Here is an 8,975-nt window from a genome sequence, read left to right as displayed (position 1 = left end):
TGTGCTCCTTCCTGGAAGGGGTCTTGACTGGCAGTTCAAGACTCACTGTTACCATGAGGTGGGTGTTTGTCTAGAGTGGCATTGTGGGTGAAAAGTGATGCGCTGGAATGCAGCCCTGGTCATTGCCAGCAGCTGAGATGACTTCAAGCATTCCTTCCAGCACCTTGTTGGTGCTGCAGTTGATGCCCTATGAGTGATGGGGATGAACCCCTCCCATTTAGTAGTAGATTTTCCCCTTTTTCCCACCACACACTCAGTCTCTGCTCCATTTACTACTAATTCATGGAGATCGCCGCCACCGTGGAAAAGGTCCCTACACTGAAAACACAAGGGAGACAGAGGTGGCGGTGCCTGGCTGCAAGTTTGTGAATTGTATTTTGTAGCGCACGAGTAGTACCATGGTGGTATTACTTCACATACTACAAAATGCAGTTTGTGAATCAGACACATTAATTGTGGTTTCCTTACGGGTGCCCACCACACATGCCTTGATACTATCTGTGGTAATTGATTATTGACATGGTTAACCCAACTACATTGTCCTCATCTCACCAAGGATGTATGATGTTACAACGCATGCTGTTACAACGCATGCTGTTACAACGAAAGTTTTACAACGCGAGTGCATTGACAACGCAGGACATTACAACGCAAGTCTTTACATCGACTTGCACTAGATGGCGTGCTAACATTAAAAAAGTGTAATTTACTATTCCAACTCCAGTCCGCGTAACAGTAGGGAAGGTGTTGGGATAGTAAACTACACTATTTTTAATGTTAGCACGCCATCTAGTGCAAGTCGATGTAAAGACTTGCCTTGTAATGTCCTGCGTTGTCAATGCACTCGCGTTGTAACAGTTTCGTCGTAATGGTAGTGCGTTGTAAAAGTTGCGTTGTAAAGGTTGTTCCCCTCTCACCAATAGACCTCAGCAGATTTAGCAAGCCGTCTTACTTTACCTCTGGACGCCTCTCGGCTAGCTGCGTTCGTCTTGGTCGACCCGACCTGCTTCCTGTGGTTGAGGCTTGGTGCAATCATAGGACACTGGGAGGAGACCATTAAAAAATTACCAATCGCAGGCGCCGTCCCCAGCTGAACAAAGGCTACTAGCTATTATGTGGGTTTCCCTTGCTACCTTCTTGTTCTAGATGTGCCATGCCAAACGCTGCTTTGAGCCAACCCTCTCTGTTCGGGGGGATCGAGTCTTTCCACTTTATACAGATCTCCCTCCGAGCTAGCAGTATAAGGTATAACAGCAGGCCCTTGTAGATCTGTAATTGCGCCCCGTTAATAAGATCATTGCCCCTAAAAATATCCAGATGGAGATTTAATCTCGATGGATTTAAAAAATGGACGATAAAGAGTCCCACACGTCTTCCCAAAAAGATCTTAACTCCGGACATTCCAAAAAGATATGAATATCGTCCGCATTGGGTAAATTACATCTAGGGCATTTTGGGGGGTCAACGGAGCAAACTTGGCTATCTTAGCCGGGGTGTAATAGTCTGTGCACAAAGAAATGATTCTTTTTTTAAACTAGCTGGCTTGATGTATTTATAAAGTAGTTTGAAGGATGGCTCAAAAAGGTCTTCAATATCATGGGTGAGGGGTGATTGGTTCCAGACCGCTGTTTGGGGGGGGGGGGGAGGGGGAATATCCAAATCGTCTGCTTCAAGGAGCCTTGTATACCACAAAGATTTCTTTCTTTTTTGGTTGGACGTTTTGCTATAGCCGCTCTAGTTCCCAGCTCCCAGTAATTTCACCCACTTCTACCTCATGCCATGATTTAAGTTGGAGATACTTAAACTTAGAAAATGTGGGGCCTATCTAAGCTTTTAAGACCTCCCATGGAAGAATCCCATCAATATCCACCAAATCTGACCATTTCACCACACCAGCTCTCTTAATCGGGATCGCCAAGCTATCGCCCAGGCAGAGTGGGGTCCCGGGGGAATCCCAAATGGGAGCAAAGTCGGAGAAATATCCTATGCCCCATCTGCATCTCACTTTATACCAGGTCATCAAGGCGGCCTTAAGAACCTTGAGACGGACACGTTTAAAGAATCTTGTGGCCCCAAACTTATATAAAAACCCTCCTTCGCCACTTCCTCCCTCAACCATTGCCATCTCGCCCATTTGAGGTTCTGGACTTTTAAGAGTCCAGAGGTGTCAGGGAAACAACACCCGAAGACCCCTGAGTTCCACCTGCCTCGGTGCACAAATAAACAGAGACACGGGCTTCTCGATGGCGCCGTCAAAGACCAAGGTTTATTTACTGCAGGGACACAGAAATCATAGGAACCACACTGAGGCAGAATCTACGAGACTGTTCAATTCGTATCAAGTGGGTAGCGCCTTAAATACAAGAAAAATGTCTCGGGGCAACATTACACAAATATTTCAACATTACACAAATATTTCTCATGCCCAGCCCGGTATCCCAAACAGACAATAAATAAATATCAAACAATGATTAGTTGTAGGTTTTCGGTATTCGATCAGGTTCTCTCGACAGTTCTCCATTCTTCGCCCGATCCTCCCCATCATAAAAATCGTAACCTCCCCATTGTAAAAGCCCAGAAGGAAAGGAGCAGAGCCAGGTGCAAAGGATTGAAATGTAGGATAAGAGGTGTTTATGGATCATAAACAGGCAGGGCAATCGTCCTCAGCCTTTCAGTCAGGACAACGGACACAAGAACCAGTATGGCAGGGCTGGCCTCAGGCAAGGGAGGCAGCTTGCTTCTGCCTAGTCATGCAGCGTCAGCCTTCCTCGGGCTCGAGCTTACGTGTCCTTAACAAGGTGACTCTGCCGGGGTCATCGTCCGTTCATTGACTATGTGAGGGCAAGAAACAAGATGGATGCCGCAACTAAAATGGATGCCATGGCTTTACAACAGAATGCCCTACTTCTCAGTGAATTCCTGCTAGTTGCGCGGCGAAAACACTGTCATGCTTATGGATCATTTGCGGTTCATTGGTACCAAATTGTGTCAGTACTACGATACCGAATTCATGGGTTCGGATCGCTACAGAACCTCAGACCGTCCTTTTGCCCTTACATAGGCAATAACTCACTCTGTCAGAGTCCAGTTCTATGTTCATCAGGTCACTGATATGTTGTTGTAGCATTACTCTATCCCGTGGCATATCTCTGGAAACAGGTGGTTTTCTTATGCATGAGGAAACACAAACGCTACATAAGGAAGGGCCACACTGAATAATGAGGCAGCATGAGAATAGAAATACCAACGCAACACCAATGACCATTAGAACCTTCCACCCCCATGCAGATAACAGATTCCAGAACCATCCCATAAGTGACCAGTCACCTTCCTCTACATGAATGGAGTCGGAGATTTTGTGTAACTTAGAGATGGCCTTGTATACTGTTGGCGCATTATCTGGGATAAAAATGCAGCAACTTGATTGGATCATTTTGCATACCCCACCTCGATCTGCAAGTAACACATCAAGAACCATACGGTTCTGTAACGTCATGAGGCGATCCGCTTGAAGCTCAGCCGTTAGGTTACTAAGGGCACCTGCAGTTTCGGTAATGGTGGATTCAACTACTCGTGTTAGTTGACGCAGGTTTCTACTGTTGACCATAGGCCCCCAGAACGGAAGGTAACCTTTGAGAAAGTCTCCTGCTTCTTGGCCAGCAGTATCTTCTTTACTGAATACACCTCTCACAACTCTTGTTTTGTGATAGTCCGGTGCAGCAGTGTATGTCGGAGGTAACAGTCGAGCGATATAACATGAGCCTGAGAAGTCAGCGGGCAGCCATGTATATGCTCTGTCTTGACAAACAAAATAGGTACCCTTAGCGGCTAAGAATGCTGGGGAAGATTGTGACGGGAACACGTATGTTTCAATACAGTCACTCTTCCCAAGTCGAGCTTTCTGATTCCTCCCATTCCCTTGCAAACAGACCTGACCTTGGTGGGGTACGACCCAGATCGGAGTTGAGCTCTTCCGTTTGTTCTCGCCCAGAGTAATGCCATATTCTGTAATGTTCCACCCCATGTAAACTCGCAACTCATCCTTGGGAATGTACGGAGTATTATTGACATCTCTCACCATGTCAGTGATTCCTTTTACCAAGGCTCTATTAGCAGAGTTATACCGGGTGGAACGTGGAGGTCGTGGAGGGTAGGTCTCTAGAGCATAGGCGAACATGGTCTGAAATGCCCAGAATGATCCATTATAACTGAAAGGCAGAACCAAATAAGGGATGCCCTTGTCCATGGTATGTGGTATCAGGCCACATACCCAGCAGTTTGTTGTGTTAACCACTAGTTGATGTTGGTGCAAGAGCTGAATGAAAGTGTTGTTTATAAACTCAGAGCGTCAAGCTTGTTCGTGAGCAGGAAAAGGGTGGAAAGAATGAATAGTACCAATAGTTGGGGAAACAGAAATATGGGGAGATACTGTAGACATAACGGGTGCAAAAATCAATTGAATACCAAAAATAATTCCGCCTACTAGAGTTGTAAAAACAATCAGAAGTGTCAGAGCACATTGCATTAGGAAACATTTGCTATGTAGTATATCATACAGTTTGGTCTTATGCACATTTATGACTTTAACCCGTCGTAATTCAGGAAGCTCCATCTTCTATAACCGTTCGCAACGGATGGTTTGTACCTGTTAAACTTACCTCTATCTATCCTGGGAGTTCCCAAGATAAACAGAAGAAACCGACCTAATGTCTGATTCCCTGTAAATTAAAACAAGGCACACGTTACGACCCTACGGTAACCCAGACGGCAAGGTAAAAGGATAGCAAAAAAATATTTAAAAAGAGCAAACTTCCTGACAGTACGGGATGTAATGCAATCAAAACAGTTTTACAGTTTTTCAAACAAAAATGAAGTAATGCAATGTCATCAGTTCATCACATGAGAACGAAGATTGTATCTGTACTTTCCAGGTCTGGTTTGGTCTGGAAATAACTGGTCCACAGGTGCAGAAATGTTCGACTCCACAGATGACAAATGTTCACTTTGTGCAATACTTGGTTCAGGGTTCAACGGAACGGTTTCTGCTGAAGTGTCAAAGTTCTGTGTTTCAGTTTGTGGACGGTCCGTTAGATACTCTGCATCACTGAATGGGATGTGTCTAGGAACAGGTTCTGTCTCGGATACACCAATTCCTCGTCTAACCCAGTTGTCATAGGGAAGTGGAAGAGGGACACGCTTTGTATGGCTGGCGTGCACCCAATTCTTCCTGCCGGCCAGGCGTACTGCAGTTCTGGTTACAAGGAGGACCTGGAATGGGCCTACGAATCTCGGCTGAAGGTTTCGGGTGCGTTCGAAGTTTCGCACCACGACCTGGTCCCCAGGTTTCAACGTGTGGCCTGGACTCTCCGGCAGTTTAGGCAAGGATTCGAATACCTGTTGATGAATAAGACTCAGCTTAGCAGTCAGATCATAAAGGTAATCAATCAACATTGGGTATTCAATTTGCCTAAATTCCTTTGGCCTAGGGACTCCCCAAATATTAGCAGGGCGGCCGAACACAATCTCATATGGGCTAAGCCCTACTCGAGAGTGTACCGTCGCTCTGGTGGACAGTAAAGCTAAAGGCAGGGCATCTGGCCAAGAGAGACCAGTGGAAGCTTGAATTTTCGCAAGCTTCAGCTTCAGGGTGCCATTGTACCCTTCCACCACACCTGCTGACTGTGGATGATTCGCACTGTGGAATTTCTGTACAATTCCTAGACCTGCACACACACTCTTCATAACTTTCCCTACAAACTCACTTCCGTTGTCTGACCAAACAATCCGTGGCATACCATACCTAGGGAAATATTCTTTGAGGAGGATTTTGGCAGTGGACATCGCAGTGTTATCCTTTAATGGGTATGCCTCAATCCACCTTGAAAAGGCACATACTACCACTAGGACATACTTAAGATTGTTACACCTGTCCATGTGGATATAATCCAACTGAATCACTTCAAAGGGACAGGAAGGGGGAGCAAAATGACCAGTTGGGGTTGGGGTTCCCTTGCCAGGATTATGCATCAGGCACACCATGCAGTTTTTCACCACTCTTTCCGCACACTTCGTAATTCCATCATTCTTCCATACTGGAGCTAACATTTTACAGATCCCTTTCGAACTAATGTGCGCCGCTCCATGCGCCATCGTGACTACTGCAAGTACATACGCATTGGGTAACATCCAACGTTGCTGCTCAGACAGATCAACCCAACATCCACTCGAATCCATTTTACCCGTTTTCTCCTTCCATTCATTCTTCTTATCTTCAGTTGCCTCATTTTGGATTGCTTTCACACTGTCAATCGTATTCTCACACATTCCTGATTCAGCAATCCATCTTGCAGACGTTGCAACGTACATTCTGCTCATCATGTTCTTGGCCGTTTCTTTAGCGACCTCATCAGCAAACGCATTCCCTCGGCCAACATCATCCGTGATCTTTCGATGTGCACTGCACTTCACAATCGCAACTTCATTCGGTAAGGTCAGGGATTCTAATAGATCGCTGACTAACTGTCCATGTTGGATCTTAGCTCCATGGGACGTGAGAAAACCTCTTTCTTTCCACAGACGTCCAAAACTATGTGCAACGCCGAAGGCGTACTGGCTGTCAGTAAACACATTCACTCTCTTTCCCTCAGCTAAAACACACGCTCTTGTCAATGCAATTAATTCTGCTGCTTGGGCAGAATTCTGATTCACTCTTGCAGTCTCAACAATCGTACTCAAAGTCGTAACTGCATACGCGGCCGTTACATCACCATTCTGGAGTTTGAAACAGGACCCATCGACATATAACGTGCCGTCTGGGTCTGATAATGGAGTATCTTTTAAATCGATTCTACCTTTCGTCTCTTCCTCAGTTCTGAAACAACAATCATGGGGTTCTGAATCACTCGACTCCTGGGCAATCGGCAACAGCGTTGCTGGATTCAATATGTTGCATCGCTTGATCTGAATGTGACTTGCCAAAAGTGTCAGCTCGTAGCCTGATAATCTAGCACTGGTGAGGTGCTGAGTTTTCGTTCTATTCATGAGTGTATCCACAGCATGTGGAACCATGACTACTAACATGTTGTTCATGACTAATCCAGCAGACTGTCGAATAGACACTGCGGCTGCTGCTGTGGCTCTCAAACAACTTGGCAATGCTCTGGCTACCGAATCTAATGTGGATGAAAAATATGCACAAGGCCGCTGTTTGTCGCCAAATTGTTGCGTTAAAACACTCAATGCACAACCTTCTCTTTCATGGACATATAGAGTAAATGGCTTACTGTAGTCAGGAGTACCCAACACAGGAGCTGAACACAGCGCATCACGTAAGTCAGAGAAACTCTGTTGACATTCATCAGACCATGGCAAAGGGCTTGGAACACCTTTTCCAGTCAGGGCTACCAAAGGTTTCGCCATGAGAGAAAAATTTGGGATCCATTGCCTACAGTATGACGTAATACCCAAAAATGCACGCACTTCTCTCTGTGTGGTTGGTACAGTCATCTGCGAAATTGCTTTGATTCTCTCTGGGGTCAACCTTCTTCCCTCCTTTGACAAAAGATGACCTAAGTAGGTCACTTCTTGGCAACAATATTGCAGTTTAGAAGGTGACACCTTGTGATGTAAGTCTGACAAATGACACAATAAAGAAATTGTAGCTGCTTTGCAAGTTTCCTTGTCATCAGCGGCTAGTAGAAGATCGTCTACATATTGGATCAGAGCGACACCATGAGGAAGTACAAGAGTATCTAGTTGACTTTTTAGTGCTTGGCTGTAAATTGAAGGGCTTTCACAATAACCTTGTGGAGCGCGTTTGAATCTGAAACTGCGTCCTCCTAGGGAGAAACCAAAAATGTCTCTACTTTCTTCAGCTATCGGGATGCTGAAAAATGCATTTTTCAAGTCAATTACCGTGAACCATGAAGCTGAGGCAGGAATCAACGTCAGTAATGCAGTGATATCTGGTACCACTGGAAACTGTGGAATCACAATTTTGTTAACCTCTCTGAGGTCGATCACAAATCTGTAGATTGGAGGTTTGGAAGGATCAGTGCGTTTCAAAATCGGCAGAACAGGACTATTACAAACGTTTCCTCTAGTTTCCTCAATCACATCTTTCTGTATCAAGTCCTTTACAATCAGTAAAAGTGCTCGTTCACCTTCATTTGAAATCCGATACTGTGGGATTCGTGGAAATTTAACATTCGCTTTTAGACTTACCACGTAAGGCGGAATTTCCAATAGACCTACATCGTTAGGGCCAGTTGCCCAAAGAGTATCAGGGAGTGAACGCAGCTCCGGTGGGAGCTTGTCCATCGACATGTACATCGGAGAGATGACTCTTTTGCCTAATGTGAGCTGTACTCCCGAAGGAGAACAGTACAGTGTCGCGTGCAGGCGTTTCAACAGGTCTAAACCAAGCAGATTCTCATTACAACCAGTAGTTAGGATAAGGGGTGCTTCTAGCTTGCATGGCCCAACAGAGATAGATAAAGGACTAGACACAGGATTGTGAACAGGGGCGCCTGAGAAACCTACTGAAATGTTCGTTAAGCCGGACAAAGGTGCGCCAGGGAGTTTTGCACGCATGATTGAACTTTTTGCCGCACCAGTATCCAACAGAAACGGTTCGACCACGCCTGAGGTAGCTACTGCGACATAAGGTCCACTCTGATCAACTGGAACTGATACTACTCCCTCTCTCTGTCTTCGGCTGTCCTACTGCTCGCCTCTATGGATCTCTTCATTATGATCGTAATAATCTTCCACATGGTACTGTGAAGATCTACCTAGTTGCGTAGGTTGTATATTTCGCTGGTCGAAATAATTCGATTGGCGATCAGTCTGTGGTGTCATCGTACCACGCCCTCTACCTCTAGGGGCTTGCGTAAATCCAACATTTCCTCTCTGAGCTGAGATACCACTAGTTTGAGGGTGTAGTACTGGACACTCGTTCTTATAATGACCCTCCT

The sequence above is a fragment of the Triturus cristatus genome, chromosome 10 (genome assembly GCF_964204655.1).
Source record: "Triturus cristatus chromosome 10, aTriCri1.1, whole genome shotgun sequence".
Lineage (NCBI taxonomy): Eukaryota > Metazoa > Chordata > Amphibia > Caudata > Salamandridae > Triturus > Triturus cristatus.
The sequence above is the reverse complement of the archived record's forward strand: the minus strand, read 5'-3'. Positions refer to the sequence as shown.